The sequence below is a fragment of the Podarcis melisellensis genome (assembly GCF_964234715.1).
Source record: "Podarcis melisellensis genome assembly, chromosome: 12".
Lineage (NCBI taxonomy): Eukaryota > Metazoa > Chordata > Lepidosauria > Squamata > Lacertidae > Podarcis > Podarcis melisellensis.
This window is the reverse complement of record NC_138544.1, coordinates 55017570-55030081: the sequence shown is the minus strand read 5'-3', so window position 1 is coordinate 55030081 and position 12512 is coordinate 55017570. Positions and strand designations below refer to the sequence as shown.

Here is a 12512-nt window from a genome sequence, read left to right as displayed (position 1 = left end):
ATCAGAAACAGGGGTAGCTTCTGTAAATCTGGAACTGCCCCTGGAAAATAGGCACACTTGGAGGGTCTGCAGGGAGGGGGTTGCACCCTGCTGTGGTTCTTATCTGGATCAGGCCCCCTCCTCAAACCTGTAATTTGCATTGGATGAGGGACTCCCCTTTGATCTACTGAGAGATTCCCCCCCCCCCCCACAATGCATTTGTAGGAACAGCAGGACCCCAATCCGGATCTGACTCACAGCAGGAGCAAAGAGTTAAATCATACCACCACCGATGTCTCATCCCATTCCATTCAAGGAGGAACCATGTGATTAGTGTCACATGTCATTTGGGCCTTGAAATCTGCCCACTGCCATGCTGAAGTAGATCAATGGTCCTTATTGTTGCTCAACAGTCTCCCTGTTGAGAACATAAGAGCATATGAAGAGCCTGTCTGCTGAATCCGCCCAAAGGTCCATCTGGCCCAGCACTCTGTTCTCTCACTCACCAGCCACATGCCCCATGGGAAGTTGGCAAGCAGGACCTGAGCTCAACAGCACTCTCGCCTCTTGTGCATTCTCTCAAGTTATGGCTAGTAGCCATTGATGTTGCTTAGTCGCTTAGTCGTGTCCGACTCTTTGTGACCCCATGGACCAGAGCACGCCAGGCACTCCTGTCTTCCACTGCCTCCCGCAGTTTGGTCAAACTCATGCTGGTAGCTTCGAGAACACTGTCCAACCATCTCGTCCTCTGCCGTCCCCTTCTCCTTGTGCCCTCCATCTTTCCCAACATCAGGGTCTTTCCCAGGGAGTCTTCTCTTCTCATGAGGTGGCCAAAGTCTTGGAGCCTCAGCTTCACGATCTGTCCTTCCAGTGAGCACTCAGGGCTGATTTCCTTAAGAATGGAGAGGTTTGATCTTCTTGCAGTCCATGGGACTCTCAAGAGTCTCCTCCAGCACCAGAATTCAAAAGCATCCATTCTCCGGCGATCAGCCTTCTTTAGGGTCCAGCTCTCACTTCCATACATCACTACTAGGAAAACCATAGCTTTAACTATACGGACCTTTGTCGGCAAGGTGATGTCCCTGCTTTTTAAGATGCTGTCTAGGTTTGTCATCGCCATTAATTGATAAAGGTAAAGGTAAAGGTACCCCTGCCCGTACGGGCCAGTCTTGACAGACTCTGGGGTTGTGCGCCCATCTCACTTAAGAGGCCAGGGGCCAGCGCTGTCCGGAGACACTTCCGGGTCACGTGGCCAGCGTGACATCGCTGCTCTGGCGAGCCAGAGCCGCACACGGAAACGCCGTTTACCTTCCCGCTGGTAAGCGGTCCCTATTTATCTACTTGCACCCGGAGGTGCTTTCGAACTGCTAGGTTGGCAGGCGCTGGGACCGAGCAGCGGGAGCGCACCCCGCCGCAGGGATTCGAACCGCCGGCCTTTCAATCGGCAAGTCCTAGGCACTGAGGCTTTAACCCACAGCGCCACCTGCGTCCCCCCCATTAATTGATGCAAGCAGCCAATTAAAGTCAACTAAGAAGCTGACATACGAGGACCGACTATTTGTCCCATCTAGCCCTTTGACTGGCAGCAGCTGTTCAGGGTCTCAGGTAGACAGGGGTCTTTCCCACTAGTCCAATATCTTACCATCATCAACCAGATGCCTCTGGGAAACCCCTAAGCAGGGCCAATAGTCCTCTCCTACCCTTGGTCCCCTTTAAAAGTCACACTTCTCCAAATTTTGCAGTGCAGTTTTCGAGCCAAGTAACATGCACAAGAATGCATATACCTGGATGAAGTGTGCATGGAATGCATTCATTAGTAAAAATAAAATAAAATATAAAAATGCATTATATTAGGGGGAAATGCTATACAAAATGTGTAGATTAGACAAGGACCCCTGACCATTAGGTCCAGTCATGGCCGACTCTGGAGTTGCGGCGCTCATCTCGCTTTATTGGCCAAGGGAGTTGGTGTACAGCTTCTGGGTCATGTGGCCAGCAGGACTAAGCCGCTTCTGGCAAATCAGATCACTGCACGGAAATGCCGTTTACCTTCCCGCCAGAATGGTACCTATTTATCTACTTGCACTTTGAGGTGCTTTCAAACTGCTAGGTTGGCAGGAGCAGGGACCGAGCAACGGGAGCTCACCCCATCACGGGGATTCGAACCGCCGACCTTTTGATCGGCAAGTCCTAGGCTCTGTAGTTTAACCCACAGCGCCACCTGCATCCTACATTACACAAAATTACCTGCAAAATTGTGCATTTTAGGAGAAATCTGGATTAAAATTCTGATGAATTTCGATGAGGACTTTGGCTTTTTTTAAACGTACATGCTGAAATGTGGAAAACTGAAGATTGGAAAAATGAGAAACTGAAATGCATCCTAACAATCTCTCGGCCTAATCTACCTCACAAGGCGGTTCTGAGGATAAAAATCAGGGTGGGGGGACATGCATATCACCTTGAGCTTCTTGGAGGAAAAGTGTGATATAAATTTAATGATAATTAATAATTAATTGATTGATTGATTGCCCCATTCATTCTCCCGCAGAGCTCCATCCTCTACAGAAACACCAAACACTGTTTGACTTTGCCTGTGTGAACCCAGTCTTAGAACATAATCAGCAACTGGACGTCTCCGTGCCCTGGCTCTGGAATTTGCTCACTAAGGATACCTTACCCTTTATTGGCAGGTGGAGAGTCAATGTGTGTGTTCCATTATAAATGCACTCTTAGGCACTCAGCCAGAATGCATTCCTTGGGGCTACAAGCTACTCTGGGGCTTACCTGTGTGTGTCAGCAGGTGAAAAGTGTTAAGCAATGAACTCTGTGGTGGGAGTTAAGGAAAGGTCAGTGCCGTCCATCAGAGGGCTGGCTCAGAGCAAGGAGAGTGTGGCAGGCAAGACTCCTGCCTCTAGTCGAAAACAGTCACAACAGACCAGAGCATTGACACACATCCCTTCTGTGGCCTCCTTGAACCACACCTGGGTGGGCATAGCATCAGTTCCAGCTCCACCCCCACTTCTAGTTTATCTTGTCTTGACTTATCACTGACAGCCAGTTTGTAGCTGTTGAACATCGTCAACATATCTGACTTTTTAATTGCTTATATTGGTACCCAGGGACCTTCATGGACAGCCAGGGATTCAAACTCATAGAGGAAAATACTATTAATGGCTACTAGCCATGATAGCTGTCCTCTGCCTCCACGGTCAATGCAGTAATGCTTCAGAAAACCACTTGCTGGGAAGAGTGCTTTTGTCCTGCTTCTAAGTTTCCCATGGTTATCTGGTTGGTTACTATGAGAAAAGGATGCTAGACTAGATGAGCCAGGCTACAGTGGTGCCCCGCAAGACGAACGCCTCGCAAGACGGAAAACGCGCTAGACGAAAGGGTTTTCCATTTTGGAGGCGCTTCACAAAACGAATTTCCCTATGGGGTTGCTTCGCAAGACGAAAAAATCTTGCGTCCCCCCGCGGGTTTTTTATGCTTTTTCCGCCCTTTTCCTAAGCCGCTAAGCCGCTTATCAGCTGTTCCGCTGATAAGCCGCTTAACAGCTGATCGCTGGAAGCCGCTTGACAGCTGTAGCGCTAATCCACTAAGCTGTCAATGGGCTTGCTTCGCAAGACGAAAAAAACGCTAGACGAAGAGAATCGCGGAACGAATTCTTTTCGTCTAGCGACGCACCACTGTATTCTTATGTTCTAATGTTTTTTATGAACTCATGTCTTTCCCATCCAAATCTGACACTGATACGTGGCCTGTGGAGTGGTGTAGTCAATGAGGGATGGACATATTACCAATTAATTAATTAAATAATTAATTAATTAAGGAATCACTTCCTGTGAAGCATCACAAAGTGATTTCGCAATGCAATAAAAAACATAAAACAGCTGCGTCTATAAAAAAACAAATTTGTGAGCATTACTCATATTAAAAACAGTTAAAAAAAACCATACTGTATATATATTAAAAAATTTCAAATCCAAGACAGGTATCAGCTGGGATAAGGATCTGCCTGCTATGTAATGCGAAGGAGTTCCAAAGGTTAGGTGCCACTGCAATAAAGGCCCAGTTCCAATATTTCCAGGATGGATCTCCTGATAAGATGGTATCTGCAGGATGCCCTTTTGTGGACAGTTCGGTGACTGTTTTGGTGCAAAGAAAACTGGAAGGTTTCACATAAAGGGCTACTTCACACATGTGTCAAAGAATTATAGAATTGTAGAATTGTAAAGGATCACAAGAGTCGTCTAGTCTAGCCCCCTGCAATACAGGAACCTTTTGCCCAAAGTGGGGCTAAAACCCACGACCCAGAGATGAAGAGTCTCATGCCCTACCAACTGAGCTGGATCACCCTGGTGCTTCCCACAGAAATATGTGAACTCAGAATAGAAAAGGCACATCACTGCATACATTTGAAAGGCACGGGAATGTGAGTTCAATTCAGTTCTGATACTGAACAAAGCTTCTTAAGCACAGAACGTGCTCAGAAGTACCCTGTTCGTTCATTATAACTGTTTGTCTTTCCCACCTGGCTCTGCTTTGTAGATCTTGGGGCTATAGTATAAAGCAAAGTACAATGGTACCTCGGGTTACAGATGCTTCAGGTTATAGACGCTTCAGGTTACAGACTCTGCTAACCCAGAAATAGTACCTCGGGTTAAGAACTTTGCTTCAGGATGAGAACAGAAATCGCACAGCAGTAGCGCGGCGGCAGCAGGAGGCACCATTAGCTAAAGTGGTGCTTCAGGTTAAGAACAGTTTCAGGTTAAGAACGGACCTCCAGAACAAATTAAGTTCTTAACCCGAGGTACCACTGTCGTTCCAACAAGGCTGAAGTCTGCACACCCCTGTTGTAGAGAAGTGGCAGGAAGAAGATAGGTTGTGGCCTACTGGACCATTGGCCAGTTTCCAGAATATCCTGTAGCTGCTGGGAATCTTGAGAAGATTGTTGGACTCGCCAGCAGTTGTTAAGAAAGTAATTATCACTTGGCATTTATTAGTAATGCCACACCTGTAAAGAGATCCTGACTGCTAGTCTTGTTTTGAACACTGAGAAACAAAACATTGGCAGACCTTTTTCTAGGAGGCAGAAAGAGCGAGACATGCAAGAGCAAGGTCCCACTGCTGTAGACAAGAAATAATAATAATAATAATAATAATAATAATAATAATAATAATAATTTTATTATTTATACCCCATCTACCTTACAGCACATAAAAAGTTGTAAAACATCAGACACTAAAAATTTCCCAATACAGGGCTACCTTCAGATGTCCTCTAAAAGTCAGATAGTTGTTTATTTCCTTGACATCTGATGGGAGGGTGTTCCACAGGGTGGTCACTACTACAGAGAAGGCCTTCTACCTGGTTCCCAGTAACCTCACTTCTCGCAGTGAGGGAACTGCCAGAAGGCCCTCGGAGCTGGACCTCAGTATCCAGGCTGAACGATGGGGGTGGAGACACTCCTTCAGGTATACTGGGCTAAGGCCGTTTAGGGCTTTAAAGGTCAGCACCAACACTTTGATTGATTGAAATATTCTGGGAGCCAATGTGGGTCTTTCAGGACCGGTGTTATATGGTCTCAGTGGCCACTCCCAGTCACCAGTCTAGCTGGTGCATTCTGGATTGGTTGTAGTTTCCAAGTCACCTTCAAAGGTAGCCCCACACAGAGCACATTGCAGTAGTCTAAGCACAAGATAACTAGAGCATGCACCACTCTGGCGAGACAGTGTGCAAGCAGGTAAAGTTTCAACCTGCATACCAGATAGAGCTGGTATGACTCCCAGGCTGTGCACCTGGTCCTTCAGGGGCACAGTTACCCCATTCAGGACCAGGGAGTCCCCCACACCTGCCCACCCTCTGTCCCCCGAAAACAGTACTTCTGACTTGTCAGGATTCAACCTCAATCTGCTAGTCACCATCCATCCCCCAATCACCTCCAGTCACTCACACAGGACCTTCACCGCCTTCACTGCTTCTGATTTAAAAGAGAGGTAGAGCTGGGTATCATCCACATACTGATGAACACCCAGCCCAAACCCCCTGATGATCCCTCCCAGCAGCTTCATATAGATGTCAAAAAGCATGGGGGAGAGGACGGAGCCCTGAGGCACCCCACAAGTGAGAGCCCAGGGGTCTGAACACTCACCCCCCTAACACCACTTTCTGGACATGGCCCAGGAGGAAGGAGTGGAACCAGTGTATCACAGTGCCCTCAGCTTCCAGCTCCTCTAGATGGACCAGACGGATGTCATGGTTGATGGTTGAGCAAAGGCTGGAGAAGGTTCAGAGAATAGTGATTAAAATGCTCAGGAGCCTGAGCACACTGCCTTGTGAGGAAAGGAGCTTTGCAGCTCCTGAATAAGGAAGAGAAGGACATTCAAGGAGGGAGCAAATGTTTATAAAATGACAGCTGATTTAGAGAGAAAGACAGAACCCAAGAGACCAGGGTTCAGATCCCCATTCAGCCAAAGAAGCTCACTGGGTGACCCAGTCAGTCTCTTAGCCTAACCTACCTCACACAATTATTGCAAGGATAAAAATGTGAGGGGAGGACAACCGTGTAAGACACCTGGAGTTACTTGGAGGATATAAAAGGTGGGATATAAAGTAATAATCAATCAATCAAACAAACAAATTAGCATCAACCAATGAAACTGACGGGAAGCAAAAGCAAACAAAATGTAGGCTTTTCATGGTGCAAGGCTTCCTTGATTTTATGGGATTCAGTTCCACAGGATGTGACGGCTATTAGCTTAAACAGCATTAAAAGAAGAGTAGGGAAATTCAGAGGGTTTTAGCGGCTGAAAAAAAGTTGCTTGTTCAGGAGCATGGTACTTCGTATTTCCAGTGGCCAAGGAATAAACACGGGAGGCACGTCTAACACCACCAAGCCTGTGAGCTTCTCAGGATGCCTGGCTATCCACTGTTGGAGACAGTGGCCTGATGCAGTCAGGCCATTTCTAATTTTCATTTCTGCAATATGGAATAGATTATTTGGATGCATCAGAAAGCTTTGTTATCATTTGCATGCTTCTCCCTTTTTCTTCCCTTTGTGTGTGTGTGTTTGACCTCTCCTACATGCTACATATATTTTAGCAAGATTTATACTCTAGGCGCAAAATAATAAATTATTACAAAACCACATTATGCACCACTGGTTCCCAGCAAATGTCATGGGCCCACATCAAAGGCAGAGGGGAAACGCCCTCCTTATTCGCCCTATGGTGTGATATTTGAGGGGGTGGGCTGCTAGGAGCCAACTGGGGCGGGGCAGGTTATAGTAATGCAAAAATTTCTTCTGGCCCTCAGGCATTATCCGCATTAGCCTAGGGATCTTCTCTCAGGTGGAGATGATGAGAGGGTTAGAGTAGTTCTGACTATTGGGGGTGGGTTGCATTTACAGGGGTCATTAGTGGAGGGACCAGCTTTGCAAATGGTTCTCACGCCTCTGCCAGCACCCTCCCCCATGGCTTCACCCTCCATTTCACACCCTCTCAAGTACTTGCTAACTTCCATTTCCCTTTGGCCAAAGTGGCAGGCCCAAGAGCCTATATCCTCAATGAATAGAGAATCCAGGGAAATGGGGATGAGTTCAGGGCTCTATTGAAACCCAAAGCCATAAACCCTTTCAAAGGCAGCAAGGCACCAATTGATGCTGTCTTTTCAGTTGCAATTTCCAACTGCTTTTGTGGGCTTCAGCAGGTTTGGGGCAGGATAGGAAAGGGAGGGGCAGAGAGGAAGAGGAATTTTTCACCTAGAGCAGTCTTCCCAAAACTTGGTGCCCTCTAGGTGTTTATAACTCCCATTAGCTCCAGCCAGCACAGCTATAATAAGACAAACTGACAAACTGGAACGTGTCCAGAGGAGGGCAACCAAAATGGTCAAAGGCCTGGAAATGATGCCTTATGAGGAACGGCTAAGGGAGCTGGGCATGTTTAGCCTGGAGAAGAGGAGGTTAAGGGGTGATATGATAGCCATGTTCAAAGATATAAAAGGATGTCCCATAGAGGAGGGAGAAAGGTTGTTTTCTGCTGCTCCAGAGAAGCGGACACGGAGCAATGGATCCAAACTACAAGAAAGAAGATTCCACCTAAACATTAGGAAGAACTTCCTGACAGTAAGAGCTGTTCGACAGTGGAATTTGCTGCCAAGGAGTGTGGTGGAGTCTCCTTCTTTGGAGGTCTTTAAGCAGTGGCTTGACAACCATATGTCAGGAGTGCTCGGATGGTGTTTCCTGCTTGGCAGGGGGTTGGACTCGATGGCCCTTGTGGTCTCTTCCAACTCTATGATTCTATGATTCTAAGACTTTTCGCCTGTTTTTCACACAGGTAGGACCCAGAAGGCATGAAGCCCTTGCAAGTTCTTGCTGTGCTAGCTGGGGCTGATCAGAGCTGTAGCCCAAAACATCTGGAGAGCAAGAGGTTGGGGAAGCTAGACCTAGAAAGAGCCCTATGACACAATGCAGGCTTCACACCAAGAAGACTATAGGGGATAAAGAAAAGGCATTAGATGTGTATGAGCTTCCTAGGATCATAGAAAGCTGCCTTATACTGAATCAGCACACTGGTCCAACTGGCTCAGTATTCTCTAGACTGGCAGTGGCTCCTCAAGTTTTCAAGCAGAGTTCTCTACCAGCCCTACCTGGAGATGCCAGGGATTGAACCTGGGACTCTCTGTAGTCAAAGCAGATGTTCACCCACTGAGCTGTGGCCCATCAAGACCTAGAAGCATTTTCTTGCTGCTGGGAGTTTCCTCTTATAGATTTGGCATGACATACTTTGATTACGACACCTGGTGTACACCTGCTGGCACCCTGGGGGCTCCCAGCACCCATTTCTCCCATTGATTGCCTGCCATTGTTAGCGATGCTTGGCAGAGCTCACATCTGATTTCCAGGGTGGGGAAGTGGGCCCAATAGGAGGGATGGATGCACAAGCGACCAGCCCTCTGTGAGCCACTTGGTGGATGTACAGCCACTTTCAAGGGGCCGGGGGGGGGGAGGAGAGAGAAAAACACATAATAATATTTTGCCTCTTGAGTGTGGAGAGATCATAGTGAATGTTGGTTGGCAAAATTTGTGAAACATTATCTTGTCACCTTACAAATACACATGCATGTTGTTGTTGTTGTTGTTTGTTTGTTTAGTCGTTTAGTCGTGTCCAACTCTTCGTGACCCCCTGGACCAGAGCACGCCAGGTACTCCTGTCTTCCACTGCCTCCCGCAGTTGGGTCAAACTCATGCTGGTAGCTTCGAGAACACTGTCCAACCATCTCGTCCTCTGTCATCCCCTTTTCCTTGTGCCCTCCATCTTTCCCAACATCAGGGTCTTTTCCAGGGGGTCTTTTCTTCTCATGAGGTGGCCAAAGTATTGGAGTCTCAGCTTCACGATCTGTCCTTCCAGTGAGCACTCAGGGCTGATTTCCTTAAGGATGGATAGGTTTGATCTTCTTGCAGTCCATGGGACTCTCAAGACTCTCCTCCAGCACCATAATTCAAAAGCATCAATTCTTCAGCCTTCTTTATGGTCCAGCTCTCACTTCCATACATCACTACTGGGAAAACCATACATGCATACATGTGCCATTTCCCACACAACCACTTAAGGTTCATCCACATTTCCATTTGCCCCAGGAAAAGCAACGCTTTAGCGCCAAATCAAAACAAATGGCAAGCAGGTTTTCCACAGATAGCTGTTTGTTCCAATTTAGCGCTAAAAAGCATGTTTTCTGGGGGAAAGCAGCAGGGCAAAGGCATAACCACTTGGATCTGTGCCTAGAAAGCAGAAAACTGCTCAGACCTGTGCTTTCAAGACACGGGACAAATGGAAGTGAGGACGAGCTTTTATTGTGAAGCAAGGCATCTAAAGCATTATGCTTTACTATAGCTACCAGCCTGTTTATATGTGGTCTTACCTTGAAGACAAAGCTTCATCTACTAATTTCGCTTTGACATTCTAAATTATCCTCTGCTGTAAACAACAATAAATCAAGATAATTGAATCTCAGTTACTATAAATCATTGTATGCCACCCTCTTCATGAATAATCTTCCATCAATTAGGCTCTTTTTCATTTCCTTCATTATAAAGTCATCTGCAGAGGTACGGTAACTGCAGCTTCTCTCAAGCTTAACCTTAGGGAGAGAGTGCTTAAAAGTTTTACTTGTGCAGAGAACAGCAACACACACTACCATTATTCCTTTTTACCCTTAATGTTTACTCAAAGCACATCATACAGAACAGGACCACAAGATTAGCTCCTTATCACTCTCCAATCTATTTATACATTCATATTTCAGTTCTCAACTCTTAGTTCTTTAGGCTCTCCACCTGCCTACCCCTGACCAGGAACACCATTGTCAAAATAGCTAAACATCTCAAGCTGTGTGCTGGTTCTTAGGATCATAGTAAGACTGCCAGTGAGTGGTACTGCTTCAAACTCCAGATGGGAGCTTACATGATTGGTTTTCTGTACAAAATGGAAAACTATCATGTCAGGAATAAGAATTTTAGTCTGGACATCTCTTTAACATGCTAGTTTTCTACACACAACGTTTTGGTTTTGTACGGAATCCCATTCAATCTCATGAGCCCCAGAAGTAAGCTTACCAACTCATCGAGAGCTGGGACTATGGGCAACTCCAGATGACCTGTTTATTGAGCATTCATCCTGATCTATTTATGAGGAGAAGGTCTGATGATGTCGCATGACGCAAGTGTTATTCCCCACTTTCCTTATCGCAAAAGGTCTGATCTTTTGGGGAAGCAGGTTAGTTGCGCAAAACCTCCCAATTAACTGTAATTACCTGAATTTGCTGGTATGTTATTGAATCCTGCTTGAAAATAATGACAGTCATGAACTGCTCTATATTACTCCAGTTTGCAATGTTCTCCCAGGATGAAAACAAAGCCTCCCACTGTAAGGCTCCAAATGTCTTGAATCCAGGAGTATGGTAGCAGGGCCTGACAATATCTTGACCCCTTTACAGTAGCTTGCACACAGCAGGGACCTAATATGTGCTACATGCAGCACCACCAGATTTACAGAAGCCGTCCCGGTCCCACTTGTCCTTAGGTCTAGGGCATCCCTATTTTCATTGGAGAAATGTTGGAGGGTATGGCGTTATCTAAGCCCTGAGTCATCTGAAAGAATGACTGGGGCAACCAGACCCAAACTTCCCCCACCTCACATCCTTGGCTATCAAGCCTGCTTGCCTTTTTGCTCCAGGAACACAGGATGACCTTCCCTCGAGTCAGACCATTGGTCCATCTAGCTCAGTACTGTCAGCTCTGACCATCAGCTGCTCTCCAGGTTTTCAAGAAGGGTTCCCTCTCAGCCATAGCTGGAGACAACAGGGATTGAATGTGGGACCTTCCGCATGCCAAACAGATGTTCTGCCACTGAGATACAACTCTTCTGCTGATAGATAGAGTCCTAGGAAATCCTAAATTAGTGCCATCCCATTCAGTCATGGCCTGTTCTCAGGGCTGTCAGGAGCAAAGCTACCTGCTGTCCCAGGACAAGAAGCTTTGGGAAACAACTAGACATCTACGAGTAGAGATGGTACAGAGAGGATTGTTGTGCCAGTCTCTTCTGATCTCAAGGTGGGGCTGTAAGTAATATCAGGCTGATGAAATGCCTCACTTTTGGCAAAACTGCAGGAATGCTGGGGAATATCAGTTTTCCGAAAGAGGCAGCTAAAACCACTGCCCAGAAGAGCCACTAAACCACTAAAACCCAGAAGAGCCAGTATGGTGTAGTGGTTAAGAGCGGTGGACTCATAATCTGGGGAACCGGGTTCGGGTCTCCGCTCCTCCACATGCAGCTGCTGGGTGACCTTGGGCCAGTCACACTTCTCTGAAGTCTCTCAGCCCCACTCACCCCACAGAGTGTTTGTTGTGGGGGAGGAAGGGAAAGGAGAATGTTAGCCGCTTTGAGACTCCTTAAAGGGAGTGAAAGGCGGGATATCAAATCCAAACTCTTCTTCTTCTTCTTCTTCTTCTTCTTCTTCTTCTTCTTCTTCTTCTTCTTCTTCTTCTTCTTCTAAATGGGCATTTTCTCATCTTCAAGTCACCTCTGCCCTAGGTTGGCTCCTTGGCAGGAGTATTCTGGAAAACCAGAATACTCAGGTCCAGGGCCTGTTCATGGCCATAGCTCAGTGGCAGAGTGTCTGTCTTGCATTCAGAAGGTCCCAGGTTCACTTGATGGCCTCTTCAGGTAGGGTTGCAGAAGGACACCTCTCTGAAACCCAGGAGATCTGCTGATGGTTAGTATCAGAGGTGCCAACTTGAATAAAATATGGGGAGGGCAGGTAAGCACAATCAGTCACTGCGCAATCAGTCACATGACACAGTACATGTACACCATTTGAATGGAAATCACAATCAACTTGGGGGAGCGCCCCCACAAATATTTTATGGAGAGGGGCGAAGACCCCTCAGCCTCGATGGTCAGTATAGACAAGCTGGAGTTTGTTGTCCACAAACACCCTGGGTGGGGATGTGTTTGTGTGCAGGAGTGCACTA

At 46.9% G+C, this 12512-nt stretch overlaps 1 long non-coding RNA gene across 1 annotated transcript in view; it reads left to right on the top strand.

The window, feature by feature from the left end:
- Positions 1-1964: 1964 nt before the first annotated feature.
- Positions 1965-12512, top strand: part of LOC309353458 — a 339290-nt gene continuing 328742 nt past the window's right edge. The window contains exon 1 of the long non-coding RNA XR_014161872.1: positions 1965-2089. This is a non-coding gene — a long non-coding RNA (uncharacterized lncRNA). The remainder of the gene's footprint in view (positions 2090-12512) is intronic.